General features: G+C 37.7%; 1 protein-coding gene and 1 pseudogene across 2 annotated transcripts in view; both read right to left on the bottom strand.

The window, feature by feature from the left end:
* EPHA6 (EPH receptor A6) overlaps positions 1-25,752 on the bottom strand; it is a 970,250-nt gene that overhangs the window by 186,195 nt on the left and 758,303 nt on the right. The window lies entirely within an intron of this gene.
* On the bottom strand, positions 10,596-19,037 carry LOC108636205 (annotated as a pseudogene). The gene is made up of 2 exons (XR_001918171.1): positions 19,004-19,037; positions 10,596-11,691 (listed from the first exon to the last, which is right to left on the bottom strand). The product of XR_001918171.1 is annotated as a 39S ribosomal protein L32, mitochondrial pseudogene (transcript).

The following is a 25,752-nucleotide window of genomic DNA, read 5'->3' as shown; positions in this document are numbered from 1 at the left end:
TGGTGGGCTACAGTCCATGGGTGGCAAAGAAGCATTGACTCATTAAACTTTTTACACAATCTCACACAATAAACAAATGTAAAAGACTTTTCCGAACATTCAGTCTTGAATGAAACAACATATTTTCTGAGATTTTTTCCTTTGATTTACAATATGTATCTTATGAAAAAACTTATAAATAATCTCCACTCTGTAACAATATCCACCTGAAACAACTTTGAAGACTAACATGCTTCCAGCACATGCCGGGTATCCCACAAAAGAGACAACTTCAACCCACAGTTGGTGATTAAGGAATGAATATCTCACATCTCTAGTCATTATCTGAGCTCCTGGTGACAAAGACTGACAGTAGCTTGTCAGTGTCTATTCCCTTCTTAGTTTCAGGATCCTTGAGTTTGAGCTGGTATTTTCTGTACTTTATTATATAAATGAAATATTTTTTCATCTTCCTTATGCATCCAGATGAGGCTCTGTTAAGTTCTGATCATCGAGAGTAAGAGGAATTGTCCCTAAATGGAGGAAATATGACTGTGGTTACCCTTTCCTGCTTTTTGAAGCACTGAGTTTATGTAACCATCCTGGACAGTATGCTGAAGATGGCCACTCAAGGAAAGTGCTGAGTCTTTGAGAATCATGAAGGCAATCCCAGTCACTGATGGCCTACCTGTCGATGTTGTATATGTGTGAAGAAATAATTTTTACTGTTTTGACCTACTATTATTTGGGATTTTATGTCACTCCCGATAGAATCTACCCATAAACTGATAATTTGTCCTCCTTTAGTGTGTTGGTCCCTTGATTCTGCATCAATGTTCTGTGATGATTTTTCATCTGACATTTTCAACCTGAAACAAACGTCATTTTGCCTATTCTGGACTATTAGTCTATATATCCTACCACTAGACTGTAATTTCTGTGAGTCCAATATGATGTGAACTTGTTCACTGTATCCCTAGCACTAAAAACTGATGAATGACTGAATGACTCTTTCTTATACTTTCCATCATTATTTAGATATAAACATTTTACTTTTGATGGATTCTGATTGATAAATGCAAATATCCCAAAGGTCATTTCTAATCTAATCTTAATGTAACAGTTTTACACATGAATGCATTTTATTTTCATTTTTAAGCAAGAAAACAAAGCAAAATAAAGATGGTGTGCTTTGAGTTTAGAAAAACAAGTAGTCTTCTTGAATTGAATTCTTCTTTCACTTAAGTTCTATAACTTTGGGATCAACTTGAGGCAAAAAATGTTTCTGACCCACAGAATACAAACTTGTCAAGACTGATAAGTCAGAGTCTACTTAGACCGTTCTGACAGAACACATTCCTCAAAGTTTGGGCTTTTACCTGAATGTTAGCTGGTTAGGCTAGTTGGTGGGTGGATGGAGGGAAGGTGGGAGGGGTACAGTTCTTCGGAAGATAAGATTGACTCATTTTCTCCCACAATGATATACCATCCCTACCACAGGTAGACGTAGCTACTCCCTGGCTTACAAAGAGAAAGATCCACTGAAAAAATTTGTGTGGAATTTAAATATTTATTGAAATGTCATAGAAATCTATGATATTTAGATGGAACCCATTTGCTATTGACTGCTTTTATAGAGAATGTGTAGTTTGTATCTTGGAAAAAAGAAGTGACAGAAAAAAAACTTTTCAAACAGCCAAAGTATTCAAAACCCCAAATTTCTCAAGATAACAAGGATCTAAGAATTACAATTCCTATATTCATCCCCAACACACACACACACACACACACATATACACACACACACACCTCTTTGTATTCCTTAACTCAGTGAATAGACTTGACCATTCAGATAATTTCTAGTGGGAAAGCTGAGGGTCATTTAGACTCCTATCTTACAACCACCTTTCTATTCTAAGAGGCAGTGTCCTATGAAGTCTATGTAGTAAATATCTCTCTTGGTTATCTCCTTCTCTCCATCCTCACTGAAACTGTATAACCTTAGTTAAGTCCAACATTATTTGGTATTCTTGATTGCTGCCATCACTTTTTAATTGACTTAACTCCAAGTTTAACTTCCAGCCAGTCCCCTTTCATAATCAGCAGGCAGAAGGATATAACTAAGATTCAAATGTGTTTATGCGATTTCCCTTAAAAGGTTTTATAAGGGCTCCCCACAGATTTAAGAATAATTCTTATAATTTAAATTGCACTGTAATGCACAAATATATTCTTGTTAAAATTTAAACAATTTAGAGAAATGAAAATTCCCTTAATCCCAGCCCCTACTGCTATCATTTTGATGTGTGCCTTCTCAGATATTTTTGTATGCAATGTATGTTTACATTGCATAGGAAAATTAACAGTTTCATTTTGATCACTTTTTTAAACAAATGAGATTATACAATATATCTGGTTCTTAACTTGCTTTCTTATGTTTAAACTTGATCATTTGTTTTGGAGATATTGTGATATTGACCTACCTCCATCTTTTTTTTTTTTAACTGCATCATAATATTCACTGGTACATACATGCTATAGTTTATCTAACCACTTCCTTCTAGCTGATAATTTAGGTTATTGTGTGTATATCTATAATAGCTACATAGTTGTAGAGTACTTTCAAATGGTCCACCAGAAGTCTGTACCAATCTATACTCCTATCAATAGTGAATGACAAGTACATTCTTATTTTCCCAGACCCTCCCAAGCACTAATATTATCAATATCCGTCATTTTTGCTATTTTAATAGGCAAAATTATTTAATTCTGGTTTTAATTTGTATATTACTGGATACTGTGTGTGTGTGTGTGTGTGTATGTGTGCGCTAAGGCACTTCAGTCATGTCTGACTCTTTGCAACACTATACAGACTGTAGCTGGCCAGGCTCCTCTGTCCACGGGATTCTACAGGCAAGAATACTGGAGTGCGGGGGTGGGGGGAATTGAGTTGGGGGGTTATTTTCTAATTTTTTCTGTACATTTGGAACAGTGACAATAAATGTGCCCCCTTTAAAAAAAAAAAAAAGAATACTGGAGTGGGTTGTCATGCCCTTCTCCATGGGATCTTCCTGATCTAGAGATCGAATCTGCATCTCTTATGTCTCCTGCATTGCAGGAGGGTTCTTTACCACTAGCACCACCTGGGAAGCCCGTTACTGGCTACTAGCGAAATGGAATATATTTTCTTATTTTTATTGATCATATTTGCTTTTATGCCAATGGACTATTTATATTTTTGCCCCATCATATATAATGGGATCTTAAAATGGTTTGTAGGAATTCATCATATAATTTTCATATTAATCTTTTGTTTAACAAATATTGCAAATTTTCTACCTGTTACTTTTCAACTTGATCTCTCTTGACACATCTACCAACATTGCTTTAATATACCCTTGGCTCCCACAATAAGAAAATGCTTGTAGGTTTGTTTCACACTTCTTCCTACATGCTTTTTCTGCTACCAATAAATGCTTTCCTCAACTGTCTAATCAAGTTACCTCTAGTCATTCTTCAAGACTCTGCTTAAGGTTACTTTCTCTAGGAAACTTTCCTTCATTCTTAATCTTCTTTAGATATATCTAATTTGCTCATTCTCTCATCTATCACACTTTACTACACTCAGGTATTGATCTTCAACTTTTATACCACTGCTACTAGACTTACAGACTTCTTGGGAGTACAGACTGAGACTTTCTGCTTTGGTATCCCAATAGCTACTTTTATACCACTGCTACTAGACTTACAGACTTCTTGGGAGTACAGACTGAGACCTTCTGCTTTGGTATCCCAATAGCTGCTTAATATATGCCTCTTGATTGACTTACTGTACAAATTCAACTTCTAGGATTAGACTGTTAGAACTGTCCCTCTATTACATAATGAAATTTGGATTTCTCTGAGAAATTTCCTCTGAGAGAAATCCACAATTCTTTCTCACAGTAATTAGGTACTTTCTTCAAAGTTGCATAAATAAAATGAGGAAGAAAGGTGGCTTAGTCCACATTACATGATAGATTAATAAATAAAATGAAATAAAAATACCTCACCCTGATATCATTCAGGCAAGGGATCTTAGAATTGTGCAGAGCCTGGGCATCCAGGACATTCTTTGCTATTCTCATTGCATTTTTGTGACTTACTATGTGTCAGTCTATTTCACTGCTGGGCTTTCCTAATTAATATAAAATCAATATAAAGTTCATCCTCATGCAGCTTCCATCCAGTGGTCTTAAAGTTACATGTGACAACATAAATGATACCTGGAGAGAGCTATTATTTTCCCTTCCATTTTCTTTCTACATTTTTGACCATAGGATAAACATATCTTGATCTATTATGCAATTATTTTAAAATTTCACCATCCTAGTTACCCGACTGTTGGAAAAAATATACTTTGTCATTGTTAATTTTAAAATGCGTCATCTGGAACTATCACGGTATACAAGATGTAGACTATAAAAGGGTTCCATCAATTCCTTAAATATGATCCTTTTCTTGTATCAGTGGAAACTAAAATGTACTTGGCTTTTTTGTAATAACCATGCTCCACTGTTGTCTAGCTATTGAACTGTGGCCAACTGAAATCCACTGGTATTTTTTAGTTGACCTGCATGAAAGCCTTCCTCTATTTAATATGATCTAAAAGCATACTGCTTTATATTTATCTTTTTAAGTTCTTCTTGCCCTTCTGACTCATACTGAGTTCCCTGTACACATATGAGAAGATTAAGAAGCTCACCAGCATGCTCTATGCTTTAAATAGTCCAGCGATTTTCAAACCAAGTCATTGAGAGGTACAATTATTTAACAGAGGCACACTTGTTAGCAAAAATATATAGTAAGAATTTGGCATTATCCTTTAGTAAGAAACTTGACTGTTTTCTTACCTTATATACAACTCGGGAGTGTCATACAGATAGAGGATTTTGTTATGAATATGTAGGAAGAAAATAGAAAATTTAAGCTAATTAAAGAGTATGAGCTTTAAAGTTAAACAGACATGGATTTACATCTTGAATATGCTACCTATAAGCTATATGATATTAAACAAATTACTTAACATCTCTGAATTAAATTCCTTATTTGGGAGATGGGAAATAATAATAAGTAGTTCTGTAGTGTTTGTGAACATTAACAAAACTACATTTGAAAAATGCACAATGCAGTATCTTGTACATAGTAGGTATACACAGGCCAATTAGAAGGAAATCATACCAGCAAAGCTGTTCTTTCATGAACTAGCTAAACAACAACACAGAGGAATCCTAAAATAAAAATTATCTCATATGTTTATACTCTCTTAAGACTTAATATCCGGGAGAAATAGCAATAACCTCAGATATGCAGATGACACCACCCTTATGGCAGAAAGTGAAGAGGAACTAAAAAGCCTCTGGATGAAAGTGAAAGTGGAGAGTGAAAAAGTTGGCTTAAAGCTCAACATTCAGAAAACGAAGATCATGGCGTCCGGTCCCATCACTTCATGGGAAATAGATGGAGAAACAGTGGAAACAGTGTCAGACTTTATTTTTGGGGACTCCAAAATCACTGCAGATGGTGACTGCAGCCATGAAATTAAAAGATGCTTACTCCTTGGAAGAAAAGTTATGATCAACCTAGATAGCATATTCAAAAGCAGAGACATTACTTTGCCAACAAAGGTCTATCTAGTCAAGGCTATCGTTTTTCCAGTGGTCATGTATGGATGTGAGAGTTGGACTGTGAAGAAAGCTGAGTGCCGAAGAATTGATGCTTTTGAACTGTGGTGTTGGAGAAGACTCTTGAGAGTCCCTTGGACTGCAAGGAGATCCAACCAGTCCATTCTGAAGGAGATCAGCCCTGGGATTTCTTTGGAGGGAATGATGCTAAAGCTGAAACTCTAGCACTTTGGCCACCTCGTGAGAAGAGTTGACTCATTGGAAAAGACTCTGATGCTGGGAGGGATTGAGGGCAGGAGGAGAAGGGGACGACAGAGGATGAGATGGCTAGATGGCATCACTGACTCGATGGACATGAGGCTGAGTGAACTCCAGGAGGTTGCGATGGACAGGGAGGTCTGGCGTGCTGCGATTCATGGGGTCACAAAGAGTTGGACATAACTGAGTGACTGAACTGAACTGAACTGAACTGAAGACTTGATATCTGGGAATTAGAAAGCCAGGAACTATGTGGGGTATCATTTACTATGATTATACTCTGTTACTTGGCTAAAGTCTTATATTATCATGATTGCCTTATAACCCAATAAGCACATTAAAGTATCAGTATAAAACAAAGTCAGTAAAGAGGAAGAAGGAACAACTAAGGGATTAGTGTTTAAAGTGACAGAAGCGTTGATAAGAACCATACAGATTTTGGGTCCAAAAAAGGCTTCTACTTCAGATAAATTGCCAAGATTAAAAGTATAGCTTGCATATATACATAATTTGCTGACAGAAGAAAAAAGCAAAACTGGTTCAAAATAACGTCACAGTTCTATGAACAGAAAGTGGTAACAGAGGTATACCTGAAAGCTGCGACTGTGCTATGCATTGCAATGGTGGTTCTGAGACCAGAGCAATTTTGCAAGCAAGTTTCACTGACCTACATTTCACACTGACTAATGCTTTATAAATGCTGCAGGGCTTGGCAATTAGTCTTTTTTGAACTGAGAATTCATTTTTTTTGTAGATTCTTAATATGCAATCTCAATTAAAAGCCATTTAACATGGTGAGTTGGAGTAACAGAAAAGTTGGGGTCTAATGTACGTCTGCTGCTGTTGTTTAGTCATTCAGTCATGTCCAATTCTTTGTGACATGAACTTTAGCTCACTAGGCTTCCCTGTCCTTCACCATCTCCTGGAGTTTGCTCAAACTTATGTCCATTGAGTCAATGATGCCCTCCAACAGTCTCATCCTCTGTCTGTTGTGTAGTCTGTCTGTATGTCTGTTTTATAGTATCAAACAGAGGAAAGAGTTTTATTTCAAGTTTCATGGTGGACATTTTTTGACCCTAGGGAAATAAGATTTATGGCTTATATGTAATTTTTGTCCTTTGGAGGTTACATCATAATGAAATAAAAAGAAAAAATGACATTTGAGATGATAATGCAGTAGCCAGGTCACCAAGAGGATGATTTTTCTAAAAGTGCAAGAATTTAGCTTGCAAGTCAGTTTTAGAATCTATCAACTAGTACTTAAATTTTGGAGAAATTATCTGACATATACAATTACTTCAAAAGAAGTATTTCTTTTGGAAAAGAAAAAAGTGAATTCTACAATAGAAGTGAATTTTCAGTTCACAAAAGACTAACTTTAGAACTTAAAAAAATAAAAAAGTAATGGTTTTCTCCTGAATCTCCTTTGTGCCTACCCCTGTAATCCCATTTCTGCCATCTTACTTCTGGCTCTTACTACCCTTAATTTTGACTATTGCCAAAGGCTGCTAATTAGTCCTTTAGCTTCTTGTTGATGTTGTTCAGTTGCTAAGTTGTGTTTGACTCTTCGTGACCCCATGTACTACAGCACACAAGGCTTCCCTGTCCTTCACCATCTCCAGGAGTTTGCTCAAATTCATGTCCACTGAGTTAGTGATGCTATCCAACCATCTCATCCTCTGTCACCCCCTTCTCCTTTTGCCTTCAATGTTTCCCAGCATCAGGGTCTTTTCCAATGAGTCAGATCTTCACATTAGGTGGACAAAACTTTGGAGCTTCAGAATGAGTCCTTCCAATTAATGTTTATGGTTGACTTATTTTTTTTTAGCTGTATATTACCTGAAGATTTTTTAAAAATTAAATTCATTTATTTTTAATTGTAAGATAAATGCTCTACAATATTGCATTGGTTTCTGCCAAAAATTAACATGAATCAGTTATAGGTATACTTATGTCCCTCTCTCTCTCTCTCTCACCTCCCTCCCCTTCCCACTCCTCTAGGTTGTTGGAGAGCTCTGGTTTGAGTCCCTTGAGTCACACAACAAATTCCCATTGACTATCTATTTTACACATGGTAATGTATATGTTTCCATGTTACTCTCTCCATACATGCCACCCTCTTCTTCCCTGCCACCCCCACTGTGTCCATAAGTCTGTTCCCTATGTAGGACTGACTGGTTTGATCTCCTTGCAGTCCAAGGGACTCTCAAGAGTCTTCTCCAACACTACAATTCAAAAACATCAATTCTTCAGCACTCAGCCTTCTTTATAGTCCAACTCTCACATCCGTACACGACTACTGGAAAAACCATAGCTTTGGCTACATGGACCTTTGTAGGCAAAGTAATGTCTCTGCTCTTTAACATGCTATCTAGATTTGTCATAGTTTTTCTTCCAAGGAGCAAGAATCTTTTAATTTCATCACTGCCTTTAGCTTCTACTCTTTTCATATTAGGGTTTAGCGAGTTCCCCAGCCACCCTGGTGGCAAAATTTGGAACAAATGAGACTACTGCACCAAATGACAGCCTCCTATTGTGATATGTATTATATGATAACATAATCTAAGCAGGGTTCAGATTTGTGTCAGTTCTGTTCATCCCAGAGTCTACCCCTGAATTTAGGCTTTCAATTTCAAACTCTTTTTCCATGATTTTACAGGTGAACTATTTTAGTCTGACCTTTTTCTGGCTGACCATTTAGTTCTTAAGAGAATCTGAACATGACTTCTCGGCTGCCATATCCTGGCTTCTAGACTCTACAGTTGCTGGTAGAAAGAAATTATTTCCTTGAAGTCTGGCCTGAATTTGACCTCTAGTGTATTCCAGCAATTTTGCACACCATCTCCTTCAGGAAGAACTATCAACTATCCATTCTTCAAAACTTTCTATTATATTTTGGATAGGGTTAAAATATCATGGTTTAGCATTTAAAGCTTTCCATAGTATGGTCTACCACATCTTTCAAATTTACATTCTCCCCACCTAAACCCAATGCTTAAGGCAGACTGAAATTCTCTCATCTTCAAAATACAGGAATGTCTTTGCCCACACTGCTTCTCCCACCCAAATGCTTTCCATACTGTCTCCTTGCCTCTTCAAATCCCAGATATCTTTTAACTCCAACAGATCTTTTTCTCCATAAGGTTTTTCCTGAACACGCACACCTATGAATCCCTTATATTTGTATTTGTATCACAGATTTTTTTCCTTGGATTCCCAAATCACAGGGGACAGTGACTGCAGCTGAGGAAAGAAAAGATGCTTGCTTCTTGGAAGGAAAGCTGTGACAAACCCAGACAGTGTATTAAAAAGCAGATATATCACTTTGCCAACAAAGGTCCATATAACCAAAGCTATGGTTTTTTTCAGTATCATGTATGGATGTGAGAGTTAGACTGCAAAGAAAGTCTAACTTCTTGAGTGCCAAAGAACTGATTCTTTTGAATTGTGGTGCTGAAGAAGACTCCTGAGAGTCCCTTGGACTGTGAGGAGATCAAACCAGTCAATTCTAAAGGAAATCAACCCTGAATATTCATTGGAAGCACTAATGCTGAAGCTCCAATACTTTGACTATGAAGAGCTGACTCACTGGAAAAGACCCTGATGCTGGGGAAGATCAAAGGCAAAAGGAGAAGAGGGAAGCAGAGGATGAGATGGTTGGATAACATCATCAACTCAATGGACATGAATTTGAGCAAACTCGGAGATAGTGAAGGACTGGAAATCTTAGTTTATTGCAGTGCATGGGGTTGCAAAGAGTTGGACATGACTTAGTGACTGAACAACAACAATCACAGATTTATTTTAACTTTAAAATTTCTACTTATTATGGACTTAAATCATAAAGTTGTTGGTGGCAGTTAGGGCAAAATAAAAATCAGTAGTGTGGCCCACCAGTGCCAATGGATTCTGCATATTAAAGTAACATATTTTTATGTTGAATTCAACAGGGTTTGATTCAACAAAAGCCACAGTGACTTACATAATCCCTCTCTAGTCCTGCATCCCAGTATAGAGAAAACTCATTAGGAAGTAAAAACTGATAATAGCAAGCATTTGCTCAAACAAGCAAGAAAGAACTTTGCTATTTTCAATAAATAGGTATATTTTTACCTGTATGCTGAAAATTATCAGGAACTACAGAAATATTGTTTATAACAATTTAACTTCAGAGTTTTCCAATATATACAAACAGAAAGAATATTCTTTCAAACTCTTGCCTTTAATCTTATATCTGTAAGAACATTTAAAAATTTTTAAATGTCTTTATTTGTTCATATTTTATTATTTTATTTATTTATTCATTTTTGGCTGTGCTGGGTCTTTGTTGCCGTGCAGACTTTCCCTAGTTGTGGCAAGTGGGGGCTGCCCTCCAGTGTGGTGTATGGGCTTCTCATTGCAGTGGTTTCTCTTGTTGTGGAGTGCAGGCTCTAGCGCTCATGGGCTTCAGCGGTTACAGTATATGGGCTCAGTAGTTGTGCCTCTTGGGCTCTAGAGCACAGGCTCAATCTTTGTAGCACATGGGCTTATTTGCTTCATTGCGTGTGGGATCTTCCTAGACCAGGGGTTGAACTTATGTCTCCTGCAATGGCAGGCAGCTTCTTTTTTTTTTTTTTTTTAATTCTGAATATTACTGTGATTTAATGTAAAATGTCAAGAACTGTTTCATCTTAAAAAAGTAACATCCTATGTCTTATACCAAGTGCCATACAAAGGCAATTTTAATTTGCTAAGACAAAAGAAAAACAAGAAACAGAACAACCTTTTTCTTACTGCTACATCTACCATCTTAAAAAAAATGATACCGAGAATTTACATAACCTATTTCCAGGTGTTACTTAAACAAAAGCATACATGTAAGTATTCTTAAGTAAGAAAAACCAGTCGCAAACAAATAAAACTAGAACCCAGACCCCTAATTTTGGCTATGAATTTTAAATTATGTTTTATCTCTCAGTCCTGAAAATGTTATCTTTACTGAAACTTCATTATATAATAGAAACAGACACAGAAATCTATTGAGCCTCTGCAGAAACATTTAGACTTTACTCCTGTGCAAATTACCTGCAAAAAACTAACTGCTTATATAGGATGTTTGAAGCTACATCGATGACTTAAAAATAAGCACACAACCAATGTAAAAGCAAAGAATCTTCCTTTTTCAGGAGAAAAGTCTTATGTGAAGCTATCCTCTTGAAACACGTTTGATGTCAGCTCTGGGGGAACCAGGACGGCCGCTTCCTCTCTCGCTCAATGATCCTCTTGCCTTGATCGTGCTCGGAGGGTGTCTCCCCCGAGTACAGCACCATGGTCTCCACAGCAGGAGCCTTGAAAGGGCCCCCCTCTTGCTTCCCTATCTGTCTTCTGATTTCTGCTGTCTCCTTGCACACCTTCTCATAGCAATAGCCACAGAGGACATGTTTCTGTTTCAGGTGACCACATTCAGGACAAAAGTCTATATTGTTCTTAACTTTAATAAGCTTATGAGGGTTTCTTCTCCTACACCGGTTCACTTCAATGCTGCGCCTGTTTTTAGGAGCTGCCATCCAAAATATATTATCCAAAAGGCTGGACGTCTCTGTACTTCCACTGGTATCATTTGTTGGTTCTGAAAATATAGCTGGACCTTGGACTGCTAACGCTGGTCCCAGTGGAGGACTGGGAAAACCTGGTCGGCTCTGCAGAAGTTTTTGCTGCAGCTGCTTCCAACAGTTCCAGAGAAGTCCTCGGGCTACGGGCAACGGCGGAACCCCAGGCAGCTTCTTTACCACTGAGCCACAAAGGAAGCCCTCTTTAAGAGCATTTTTAACAATGTATGTAACATTTACTATGTTCTCATTTCATCCTCATAAGTCTTAATAACATAAGCATGTTCAGCTAATCTTCCTAAGAACACAGTGAAGAAAGAACTATTACATTCCAATTTCTTTGCATAGAAATGAAGTAACTTTCCCAAAGTCACCTAAATAAGTGACCAAGCAGAGAATCCAAGCAACTTGACTGGAGAGTCTATGCTTTTAATTACTGTCAATGTATATAGAATCAAGCATTTATTTACTCTCTAGTGAAATACTTCGCTGGGGGTCTTTAGGGATCATTCAATATTGACAATTACATTTGCTCATCCAGTTATCCCGTTATTTTTTCTTTTGTTTATTAATTTAGCAGACACTTATTGAGCACTTGTTATGCGCCATATGTTGAGATACATAATAGAGAACCCCTCTCTTTATGAGGTATTCGGGGAGACAAATGTGTAGAAGACAATAAGGGCAACATCATATTTTATGTGTTATGTTAGACATTTGAATAGAAATAAGAGGAATATAATTTGTAATCAATAAAATAAATCTGAGTGGGGGGGGGAGGGAGTTATAATACTATGTGGAGGAGGGAAGTCTTGATTTGAACCTAAAAACAGAAAGTATTGGCCTCAGAGAGAGAGGAACATTCTAGGCAGAAGGAGTTGCTCTGGAGAGGTTAAGTGGTTGACTAGAACTGAAGTATGCATAGCAATTAGCAAAACTGATTCTAGAAAGGAGGCAAGTGCCAGATCAATGGGGCCTTGAATACTTTGCCAAAGAACTTGGACTCTCTTCATCAACCTGTGAAAAAATTTGAAGATTTTGAAGCAGGGGTGTAATTTTATCTATTTTTCACTTGATAAAGGTAATTACTACAGCAGTGGGTAGGATGAATTGGAGGACAGCAAAAGCTGAGGCAGGGATACAAGCTATGTGATTCTCTATAATTCAGGAAAGAGATGAGAGATTTAACCAAGTTAGTAACGGAGATGAAAAGGAGGAGATAGATATGAGAGTGAGGAGGGTAGAGAGAATACGGACTGGTCCTGGATTTCATGTGAAGAGTAAGGGAAAGAAGCAATCTGTGCTAACCCTGGAGTTAATCCTGGGGAAAAAGCATATTTTGGAAAAAAGACTGTGACTTCTGTTTTGGACATAATTCCTTTGAGCTGTGATTTTTATATCTAAATGTATATGAGCAACCAGCTAGTACATATTTGGAACTCATAAGAGTGATACTGGCTATTACCATGGATTTGGTAATCCATGAATGGTCACTGATGCCCACAGTAAGAAGAGAGGGTTGACTGTTGAATACTGGGCTCTCCCAGGATTGAAGTGAGGCAGGAGATAGATAGGGCTTCCCAGGTGGTGCTGGTAGTAAAGAACCCATCTGCCAATGCAGGAGACATAATAGATATGGGTTCGATCCCTGTGTCTGGGAGATTCCTCTGGAGAAGGGCATGGCAACCCACTCCAGTATTCTTGCCTGGAGAATCCCATGGACAGAGGAGCCTGGTGGGCTACAATCCACAGGGTCACCAAGAGTTGGACACGTCTGAAGCAACTTAGCACACACAGGAGATAGATGGGCTAGAGGTTAGACATTTACAGCCAGCCTCCTGATTACAATTCCACATAAAAATAATAATATGAAGAGGGTAAATAGCTGGACTTTGCCTCTGGTGGACACTTTTAGAAAACAGTAATGGCAGGGGCCAGAGAAGAGCTGAGACCTGCCCAGACAAGAGATAAAGAGACTACATATTTCTCATTTTTGAGGTCAAGGAGACCTTCCCAACTATACATGTGCATAAAGTCTCTTTAGGGGTCACAAAGGGAGGGGCATCACCCATAGTAGGTGATGTCAGTCTACCCACAGGCCTTTTCCCTAGAATCCATCTTGGCTAAGAGATGTACACACACACATGGGAAAGTCCTGAAATAAACCAAATACAGACTCAGAGCCAGAAAAGCAAGATGATTGACCACGGAAACCTGGAAGAAATATTCCATATAAGTAACTCCAACTACCATGAAAGTTCAACTTTTTCTCTAAGTCCACCCGCATGAGTCTATTCACACATACTCTTTTTCTTCCTAATAAACACTTGTCACTGGCTACTGGCCCATGTGGTCTAGTGGTTAGGATTCAGTTGCTCTCACTGCTGGGGTCAGACTTTATCTCTGGTTGGCAAACGGAAATCCTGCTTCAAGTCACTGAAGGCTGAGGCCACCCAGTATCAGAAAGCTACCCAACATCTGAGGCACCCACTATCAAAAAGGGAAGACATGACAAAGACAGAAAATAGCTAGTCAGAGGAATAGATGAAGAGCTGGAAAAGAAAGGTATCAAGCAAAATACAAAAGGCTTTCTAGAAGGGAACAGGCACAAGTGGCAAGTGTTATAAAGATACTCAAGATGACCAATACAAGTTCAAAGATTGGTGAATATTCTTATTTTTGAAATGTCAACTGACTTAAAATATGAGTAGTGCTATATTTAGAACACATTAAATACTTTCAAATTTAACTAACTCTGACTTCTTTAGTGGTTGCATTAATTTCCTAGAGATGCTACAAGAAAGTATGAATTGGGTGGCTTAAAACTGTTAGGGGAAGCACACTGACTGAAACCACCCACCTTGGCCAGGCACCATAGTAACTATTTGTGTGAGTTATACTGTGACAGGAGGTCCTAGTAAGGAACACGGAACTAACAAGCCACCACCAATCAGAAGAGTCTGGGAAAGGTCAAAAGGAGACACCACGTGTCCTACCACCTCCCAGAATTCTTCTCACTGGCATCCATCTTAGCTGAGCAATGCGTGTACCACCAGGAGGGACTTGAATGGTTAGAATGATTAGTCACAGAAAACCTAGAAACTAATCCCATCATAAAACCTGAGACTGCAAGCTACATGGAAGAGCAATTCTCCTGGGTTCCCTTAGCCTACTGCTCTCCACCAGGACAGCCCTTCCCAAAAAAGTCTCTGGCTTTGTTAACATGTGTGTCTCCTCAGACAATTCAATTCCGAGTGCTAGATAAGAGCCCACTCTTGGCCCCTGGAAGGGGTTCCCCTTCCTGCCCAACAAAACCACAGAAACATATTCTCTCACAGCTTTGAAGTCTGGAAGCCTAAAATCAGGCTATTGGTAATGCTGATTCCTCCTGAGAGTTTTAAGCAATAATCTGGTTCCATGACTCTCTTCGCTTCTGGAGATGGCTTGCAATCTTTACCTTGGTGTATAACTAGTCACTCCAATTGTCTTAGGGCTCTAATTTTCTCTTCCATTTTCACAGGGCTGATTTCTTTCCTATTTGTCTTTACCTGACGTCCTCCTCCCTGTGTGTTTCTCTCCTCTGCTTATAAGGACACCAGTTATATTAAAGGCTCACCCTATTGCAGTATGACCTCATCTTAACTAATTACATCTGTAATCACTCTATTTCCAAATAGGGTCACATTCTGAAGTACTAGCAGGAAGGACATTGATATATCTTTTGGGGGGACACAATTCAATCCATAATAGTGGTCAACCCTACACTGAACACTTTCCATATTATCATATTAAATCTCCATAGCACTCTGTAAAGCAGGTGTTATTAGTCCCATTTTATAGATTAAAATTGCTGGATTTCTTCTAGTATATTCTATATGAATGATGCCCTCTGAAGTTGAGTAATATAGAAAGCCTATTTTTATTCCTGGCTTATGAGCCTTTATTTACCAAGTTCTTTTTTCCTTCATCAAATCATTCATAGAACTGCAAAGATGAATATGCTTTTAAAACAATTTATGTAGGAAGAAAGTAGACTCAGAAAGGCTGTCAGCTTACTCAAGGTCATACAGTTAGATCTCCCTGCCTCCATTTCCGATGGTCTTTCTACAACACTATGATATTAAGGGTGTCACATATGATGTCATCTTAATAAGAAAAAATGAACCCAATTGAAAATAGTGGATATCTCCTGCTTTTGCTTAATGGCAGTTCATTTTCCTCTGGTCTTGGAAGAACACATTAATTTTCCTTAAAAACCACCTTGCCCTTTTCTCATTTCATGTGGTTTCTTTTTGGTAGTGGTGGGGTTTAAATCTATTCTTTCATTCCTGTTGAGCTCCAGCAGTGAGCCTATGGCTGCTATTTCATGTGGTTTCTTTTTGGTAGTGGTGGGGTTTAAATCTATTCTTTCATTCCTGTTGAGCTCCAGCAGTGAGCCTATGGCTGCTGCTAAGTCTGCTATGCCAGGCCAATAAAGCCCAATTCCAGGATTTCGTTACAAATATTAAGGAATAAAGGCTATTATTTACCAGAAATGAAGCAGTTAGGGAGTTAACCTTTAGGTACAGGGAATGCCACTTAAGCAGTATGAGGCCATTCTAGGATAAAGCATGGCCAAGAGACCAGAAGCAACTTAAAAAAAATCCTAGATCCAGTCATGTGTGTGTATGTTCAGTCACTCTGTTGTGTCCGATTCTTTGCAACCCCATGTACTGTAGCTAGTCCAGTTTCTCTGTGCATGGAATTTCCCAGGTAAAAATACTGGAGCGGGTTGCCATTTCCTACTCCAGGGGATCTTCTGACCCAGGGATTGAACCTGCCTCCATTGCGTCTCCTGCATTGTCAGGTGGATTCTTACCACTGTGCTACCTGGAAAGCTCATGTCCAGCCATACTTGCAGATAAATAACGCTCAATTTCTAGTTACAAGAGTCAATAAACTCTTTCTGGATTAAGACAATATGACTTATCAAAAGTTCCCTGACAAATACTTTTCATAAATAAACCTGAATAATATATAAAACTGACTTCAAGTAATAATTATCCAAAATATATTTCATGTCAGTGTTATTTATATAATCCTAGCCTCAGCCATAGTTAAGTATATAAACTTTAGTAGAATAATTCTTTACAATCTCAAGGTTCTCACCAAATTGAAAGAATTTGGCTAGATAGCTTTCATACTGAGACTCCCTTCCCCTGTTTACTTGGTAAATTCTATAAAGACACTTTTTTTCTGGGGTCCTCTAGTGGCAAGAACTTAAAAATTTAAAAATCTTGATAAATATGTGAGTATAATATTTGTATTTATAATTTGTAGGCTCTGATATTTTATTATGTTAATATAATATCTAATCTATTCAGAGTACGTTCTGTTATTTGGTTAACATCAGAGCTTATTTATTATAACTTGTCAAATATAGAATTATTTAAAAGGAATTTAAAACTTTCCTTTTAGGATTTGTAATCATACATGTAGTTATTTCAACACAGATTCTTCTTTCTTCAAAAGCTGTAATTACAGATTATAATGATCATCCATAGCAACAAAACTGTTAATATTACTTCAACTTCACAATGTGATTTTTTTCTTTTCCTTAAATAGTTAAAATATGCTTTATAATTCATGGCATATGGTTAATGTAGGAGGTTTCAAGGAGCTGATCTTGACTGCTCAGATTCCTTTTGATATTTATTCAATTGATTTCTTTATGTGCTTCTGAAAGAAAACCGTCTTTTTTTAAAAAATGAATTTTGGCAGGGGACTCCTTAGGCTCACTCCTGATCTATTTTACTTTCTGTAAACAACTTCTCTTGGCATGTGAATTGGACATCATGGGTATCATCTCTGTGCTGATGAGAGTCACCTCTGTCTTTCACTTTCTACTGTCTTTTCTGACATTGGGAATGGTATTTTTCAAGTTTTTTTTCTGCCTCTGAGGTGCTGTATATGCCAGACATTTACTTGGAACACACATAAGCTTCCATCTCTTATGACCTCTGATTATGCAGCAATTGGTCTTAAAGGGTATAAAAGCTGCCAACAACTTTTTCAGGTTTGGCATTAGCCTCAGAGATCTTTGTGCATTTAAATCTCTATATTGATCAAATACAACAAAATGTTACTATTCTCTTCTTCCTTTTTTCCCCTTGTACATAATTCATTATGTATGAATTATTTACCTTTTGGAGAAAGAAAATGTTGGATGGCAATTTTTGTCATGACCTATGTATCATGGCTTTTAATACTCAATATGACTTGCAATTTTTACCCATTTATTCTTAAATTTCAATCATGTATTTTTCAACAACAGGCCTGGAAGCATTGAGAACAATTTTTTAAATTTGTTTTTATTGTACCTGAACTGGCTGTATGGCCCATTTTTTGAATAAGCTATTTCTAATGTTTGCTGTGGTTACTTATAGCAAACAAAATATACATCAAGAAAAAAAAGGGTAACATTTAGTCAGCATCTAAATTTGTTTTTGCTAATCCATATAAATTTTATTGTTTGAAGAAATTAAGTGTAATATATAATATCAGTAATATTTTATATCTTATGTAGAATTATTATTATTATGAAGCATGACAAGCACATGGTTAAAAACTCAAATGCTTCTAAATGGTATTAAATGACCACAAAGAAGCTCTCTTAACTCTTTTGCTCCTTAGAGATAACCGCACTTTACACATTTCTGATTTATTATCCTAGGGATTATAATAATTATGAGTAATATATTTTTACTGGTATTTCTTGATTCAACTGATTTAAATAGATCAACTGACTCCCTTCTAATATACTGACCTCTTCCTGAATTTTGTTACTTTTGTTATTTATTTTTAGCCTTATTCCAGTTAACTCAATGCTGTTAAATAATGATTTAACATTTAAACTTCTATTAATTATTCCATCAACATTTCACTATGTGACATGAAAAAATTTTTGCTAGTCTCCACCTTCTGAATTGTCAGTTATATTATTCTTTTAAATTTGTATAATCTCAAATCTGTAACAATTAATATGATTTTATTTCATTCTTTGCTTATAGATTTATTATGAACATTTGTTTGTAATAAATAAGACATAATAGTTTGCTCACATAATTATACTTTGTAAAACCCACTATTGAAATTAATTTGTAGACAGGAAGTATAACTTTATCACTAAACCTGTCCTTTGAAGGAGAATGTTTCAGATCTCAAGGTTAAATGAAAGCTTAATTCTTAAGCTCCATTCATTGGATAGATCATTTCCTAGTTCCATTTGCATCTTATATGAATCAGGAACTTTCTTGTAGATGCATTTACTTTATATAAAGTTTTTAGATAAAATTTAGCTTCTACACCTGAATTTCTGTCATTAATTCGATACCAAAACAGCTAAAAGGATGGTTTTAAAACATAAATTTGATCATGTTAGCCTCCCCTACGCACAAATTTCCCATTACTCCCAGGACAAAACTCTACACCCTGACTCTTGCCTGTGATTTCCTGAATAGTATGCCTTCTGCTTACTTCTATGACATTCTTTCCTTCTACTGCCCTCCATGTTTGCTGTTTCATAAACCCCTTACCATTCTGTCACAAATGTTGAGGATCAACAAAGTTCTTCTATTGATAAAAGAAATTAGAGAGAATTCAAAGAAATGGAAAGATATCCCATACTCTTTTATTGGAAGAATTACCATTATTAAGATGACAATATTATCCAAAGTAATCTACAGATTCAATACGACCCCAAGCAAGTTACCCATGACCTTTGGTGGCTCAGATGGTAAAGGATCTGCCTGCAATGCTGGAGACCTGGGTTCGATCCCTGTCTTGGGAAGATTCCTTGGAGAAGGGTATGAAAACCCACTCCAGTATTCTTGCCTGGAGAATCGCCATGGACAGAGGAAAGTGGTGGGCTACAGTCCAAGGGGTTGCAAAGAGTCAGACATGAATGACTAAACACAGCATAGAACAAGTAATTCAAAAATTTATATGGAACCATAAAAGATCCGAGTTGCCAAAGCCATAGTGAGTAACAAAAACAAAGCAGGAGGTATAAGACTCTGAGACTTCAGACAATACTACAAAGCTACAGTAATCAAAACAGTGTGGTACTGGTACAAAGACAGACATATGGATAAACAGAACCAAATAGAGTCCAGAAACAAATCCACACACTTATGGTCAATTAACCTTTGACAAAGGTAAAAATACAGTGTCTTCAGCAAGTGGTGCTGGGACAGTTAGATGTGCTCACTTGTTGACTCTTTGCAACCCCCTGGACTGTGGCCTGCCAGGCTCCTCTCTTCCTGGGATTATCTCAGCAAGAATACTGGTGTAGGTTGTCATTTCCTCCTTCAGGGGATCTTCCTGACACTGGGATGAAACTCACATTTGTTGTGGCTCCTGCATTGCCAGATGGATTATTTACCACTAGTTACCCGGGAGCCCCTGGGAAAGTTGGACAGTCACATGTAAATAAATGTTAGAACATACCCTCAGAATATGCACAAAAATAAACTCAAAATGGTTTAAAGATTTAAACCTAAGACACAATACCTTAAAACTCTTAGAGGACAGCATAGGCAAAGCATTCTCTTATGTACGTTGAACTAGTGTTTTCTTAGGTCAGTCTCCCAAGGCAATAGAAATAAAGGCAAAAATAAACAAAAGGGATCTAATCAAACTTACCATCTTTTGAAGATAACCTAGGGAATCGGAGAAAATACTTGCAAATGATGGGAACGACAAAGGCTTAGTAGCCAAAATATACAAACAGCTCATACAACTCAAAACAAAACAAATCAAAACAAAAAAGTTAACTCAATTAAAACACAAGACTTTAATAGACAGTTCTCCAAAGAAGACATACAGATGGCCAGTAGGCACATGAAAAGATCCCCAACATCATTAATTATTAGAGAAAAGCAAATCAAAACTACAAAGAAGTACCATCTCACACCACTCAAAATGGCCACCATTAAAAAGTCTCCAAATAACAAATGCCGAGAGGACTGGAGAAAAGGAACCCTTCCACAGTGTTGATGGGAATGTAAGTTGGTGGAGCCACTATGGAAGACAGTATGGATGTTCCTCAGAAAACTAAAAATAGAATTACCTTATGATCCAGCAACCCCATTCCTGGGCATATACCAGACAAAATTGTAACTTAAGATAAGCGCACCCCTATGTTCATAGTAGCACTATTCACCAGAACCAGAACATGGAAACAATTTAAATGTCCATCAACAGATGAATGAATAAAGAAGATTCAGCCATTAAAAATAATAATGCCATTTGCAGCAACATGGATGCAACTAGAGATTATCATACTAAGTGAAGTAAGTTAGAAAGACAAATACCATGATATGATATCACATATGTAGAATTTAAAATATGATACAAATGAACCTATCTACAAAACAGAAAGAGATTCACAGACATAGAGACAAGACTTATGGTTGCCAAGGGGTATGGGAGAGGGAGATGGACAGACTGGGAATTTGGGTTGGTAGATGCAAACTATTACATTTGGAATTTATAAACAACAAGGTCCTACTGTATAGCACAGGGAACTATATTCAATCTCCTCAGATAAATCAAAATGGGAAATAATATTAAAAAGAATCTATATATGTATCAAAGTGAGTAACTTTTCTATATAGCAAATATTGGCCAACATGGTAAAGCAACTACATTTCAACTAAGAAAAAAGTTTTCACATCAGGGTCTTTTCACTTGTTTTCCTCTTTACCTGGAATTTGCTTCCTACAGGTTTTCATGTGACTTTTTTAACCCAGTTCCCTGACACATCATATTTTCAGAGAAGCCTCCATTCATCAGTTCAGTTCAGTTCAGTTGCTCAGTCATGTCCAAATCTTTGCGACCCCATGGACTGCAGCATGCCAGGCCTCCCTGTCCATCACCAACTCCCAAAGTTTATTCAAACTCATGTCCATTGAGTTGGTGATGCCATCCAACCATCTCATCCTCTGACGTCCCTTTCTCCTCCCACCTTCACTCTTTCCCAGCATCATGGGCTTCTCAAATGAGTCAGCTCTTTCCATCAGATGGCCAAAGTATTGGAGTTTCAGCTTCAGCATCAGTGCCTCCACTGTTACCCAAATTCAAATGGCCCTTGCTCTCAATCTCTTCTATCACTTTATACTGCCTTAGTTCTCTTAGCAGCTGTCAATCCTTTTCATTATACTATACATTTTTTGTTTATTATCTGTCTGTTACATACTAAGGTCCCATGAGAAGGCCTTTGCTATATTGTTGTGGATGCTATAGTCTCAGCCTTTTCTATTCTTCAGAAAGAAGCTACTCAATGGATATTTGCTGAAAAATGAATGTATGATTTACGCTCACCATACCACCAAGATCAAATATCTTTAACAGACTTATCACTGATGATGAAAATATTTTTTATATGTGCTGTGCAGTCTAGTAGCCACTAGTTGCATGTGGCTGTTAAGCCCTGGAAATGTGGGTAGTGTGGCAAAGGAAACAAAACCTAAATTCAAATGCAAATGGGCATGTGTGGCTAGTAGCTAGTCACTAGTGACTAGATTTGCTAGCTTCACAATCACACTGTTCAACAACACCCATACCATTTTTGTATTTAAGGACATTCTTTTGGAAATTTAGGACTACTTTTCTAATTTAGTCTAATTGTTCTCAGGGAATTTTTGCACAGCTGTCCTCATGGGATTTCTTTCCTTTGAGCTCATGTACCATGTTTTTAGAATGTATATCATGTGTATGTATTTTAAATTTCAAAAACGATTTTAGAAAGAAAGAGTTTCTTATTCTTTGCATGTCGAACAATTCTTTGTTTCTGACCCTCTACAAATAGTTTGGCTGGACCTCTGCAGCTCCCCACCACAACACTACCCCTCCCTCACACCTCTGGCAATGGCAGACTGTTCTTATGTTATGGAGGCAATGTATTTTCTACTCTCTCTGTACTCCTTCCCAATTTGGAACCAGTCTGTTGTTCCATGTCTAGTTCTAACTGTTGCTTCTTGACCTGCACACAGATTTCTCAGGAGGCATGTAATATGGTCTGGTATTCCCATCTCTTGAAGAACTTTCCACAGTTTGTTGTGATCCACAGAGTCAAAGGCTTTGGCATAGTCAATAAAGCAGAAGTAGATGTTTTTTGGAACTCTCTTGCTTTTTCGATGATTCAACAGATGTTGACAATTTAATCTCTTGTTCCTCTGCCTTTTCTAAATCCAGCTTGAACATCTGGAAATTCATGGTTCATGTACTGTTGAAGCCTGGCTTAGAGAATTTTGAGCATTACTTGGCTAGTGTGTGAGATGCGTGCAATTGTGTGGTAGTCTGAACATTCTTTAGCACTGCCTTTCTTTGGGATTGGAATGAAAACTGACCTTTTCCAGCCCTGTGGCCACTGCTGAGTTTTCCAAATTTGCTGGCATACTGGGTGGAGCACTTTCACAGCATCATCTTTTAGGATTTGAAATAGCTCAACTGGAATTCCATCACGTCCACTAGCTTTGTTCGTAGTGATGCTTCCTAAGGCCTACTTGACTTCACATTCCAGGATGTCTGCTCTAGGTGAGTGATCACACCACTGTGGTTATCTGAGTAATTAAGATTTTTTAAATTTTTGGTACAGTTCTTTTGTGTATTCTTGCCACCTCTTCTTAATATCTTCTGCTTCTCTTAGGTCCATACCATTTCTGTCCTTTACTGTGCCCATCTTTGCATGAAATGTTCCCTTGTTGTCTCTAATTTTCTTGAAGAGATCTTTAGTCTTTCCCATTCTATTGTTTTCCTCTATTTCTTTGCATTGATCTCTGAGGAAGGCTTTCTTATCGCTCCTTGCTATTCTTTGGAACTCTGCATTCAAATCGGTATATCTTTCCTTTTCTCCTTTGCCTTTAGTTTCTCTTCTTTTCACAGCTATTTGTAAGGCCTCTGCAGATAACCATTTTGCCTTTTTGCATTTCTTTCTCTTGGGGACGATCTTGATCACTGACACTATACAGTGTCATGAACCTCTGTCCATAGTTCTTCAGGCATTTTATCAGGTCTAATCCCTTGAATCTATTTGTCACCTCTACTGTATAATCATAAGGGATTTGATTTAGGTCATACCTGGATGGTCTAGTGGTTTTCCTTACTTTCTTCAATTTAACTCTGAATTTTGGCATAAGGAGTTCATGTTCTGAGCCAAAGTCTGCTCCTGGTCTTGTTTGTGCTGACGGTATAGAGCTTCTCCATCTTTGGCTGCAAAGAATATAATCAATCTGATATTGGTATTGACCATCTGGTGATGTCCATGTGTAGAGTCTTCTCTTGTGTTGTTGGGAGAGGGTGTTGTTGGGACAGTGTATTCTCTTAGCAAAACTCTGTTAGTCTTTGCCCTGCTTCATTCTGTACTCCAAGGCCAAATCTGCCTGTTACTCCAGGTATCTCTTGACTTCCTACTTTTGCATTTCAGTCCCCTATAATGAAAAGGTCTTGTAGGTCTTCATAGAACTGTTCAACTTCATCTTTTTCAGCATTACTGATTGGGGCATAGACTTGGATTACTGTGATACTGAATGGTTGACCTTGGAAACAAACAGAGACCATTCTGTCATTTTTGAGATTGCACCCAAGTACTGCATTTTGGACTCTTCTGTTAACTATGAGGGCTACTGTATTTCTTCTAAGGGATTCTTGCCCATAGTAGTAGATATAATGGTCATTTGCATTAAATTCACCCATTCCAGTCCATTTTAGTTCACTGATTCCTAAAATGTTGATGTTTACTCTTGCCATCTCCTGTTTGACCACTTCCAATTTGCCTTGATTCATGGACCTAACATTCCAGGTTCCCATGCAATATTGTTCTTTAGCATTGGACTTTACTTCCATCATCAGTCACATCAACAACTGGGTGTTGTTTTTGCTTTGGCTCCATCTCTTCATTCTTTCTGAATTTATTTCTCCATTGTTCTCCAGTAGCATATTGGGCACCTACTGACCTGGGGAGTTCATCTTTCAGTGTCCTATCTTTTTGCTTTTTCATATGTTCATAGGGTTCTCAAGGCAAGAATACTGAAGTGGTTTGCCATTTCCTCTCCAGTGGACCACATTTTGTCAGAACTCTCCACCATGTCCCTTCCATCTTGAGTGGCCCCACACAGCATGCCTCATAGTTTCATTTAGTTAGACAAGGCTGTGGTCCATGCGATCAGTTTGATTAATTTTCTGTGATTATGGTTTTCATTCTTTCTGCCCTCTGATGGATATGGATAAGAGCCTTATGGAAGCTACTGACGAGCAGGTTTTAACTCTAGGATGCACTAATGGAGAGGAATAGGCAAATCTACCCATTTACAGTTCCAAGCAAAAAATAAGGAAGCTTGACACTGGTTTTCAGCACCCACATAAGAGCTCTGTTGCTCTTCAGGCATACTGCTTTACTTCTTTAGAAAGCCAGCCTCTTCTCTCAACCCTGGAGGTGTGTGCCACCATTTTCAGTGGCTTCAATTACATTGAAGTAGGGAAAGGAAGTAAGTAGATAGGAAGGGTAACAGCAATTTGATAGAAATTTCATTAGTCACTCTGAGTTCTGAGTGCTTTCCCACACCTGCAGCCTCTCTGCTGATTTGGAACTTCATTGTTAATAAAAGAATGGCTCTGATAGTTTTACTTGTGGGTATTTGGAGCTGTATACCCTGCCTCTCTGATTACTAATCTATCTATTCAAAATCACCTATTTGATGGTTTCATTTGAGAATATTCATCAAAATCTCCAGAGATTTATACTCTTATTTTTGAGATTAATTCAGATTTGTTTCCTTTTTTGTGCACTGTCATTACAATTTCAGGCCATTTTCAGGGCAAGGCAAAGTTAAAGCAAGGTTTCATCTTGCTCTTATTAATGGCTATGTGTATTGTGTAATACTCTTGATACTGGTTATGCATGTTCAGTCGCTCAGTCGTGTCTGACTCTTTGCAACCACCTGGACTGTACTCAACTAGGCTCCTCTTTCCATGGGATTTTCCAGGATAGAATACTGGAGTGGGTTGCCATTTCCTCCTCCAGGGGTTCTTCCCAACCCAGGGATTGAACCTGTGTCTCCTGCATTGGCAGGAAGATTCTTTACCACTGTACCAGCTGGGAAGCCCAGATATTGGTCATATGTATTATGAAATACTGGTAGTTTGTTTAATTTTATCTCCTCTGAGCTGATCTCTTTTGTCAACCTTCTATATACCATTTATTCTGAAGCCCTCAGAATCTGTAT

This window comes from Capra hircus, chromosome 1 (assembly GCF_001704415.2).
Source record: "Capra hircus breed San Clemente chromosome 1, ASM170441v1, whole genome shotgun sequence".
NCBI lineage: Eukaryota > Metazoa > Chordata > Mammalia > Artiodactyla > Bovidae > Capra > Capra hircus.
The sequence above is the reverse complement of the archived record's forward strand: the minus strand, read 5'-3'. Positions and strand labels throughout refer to the sequence as shown.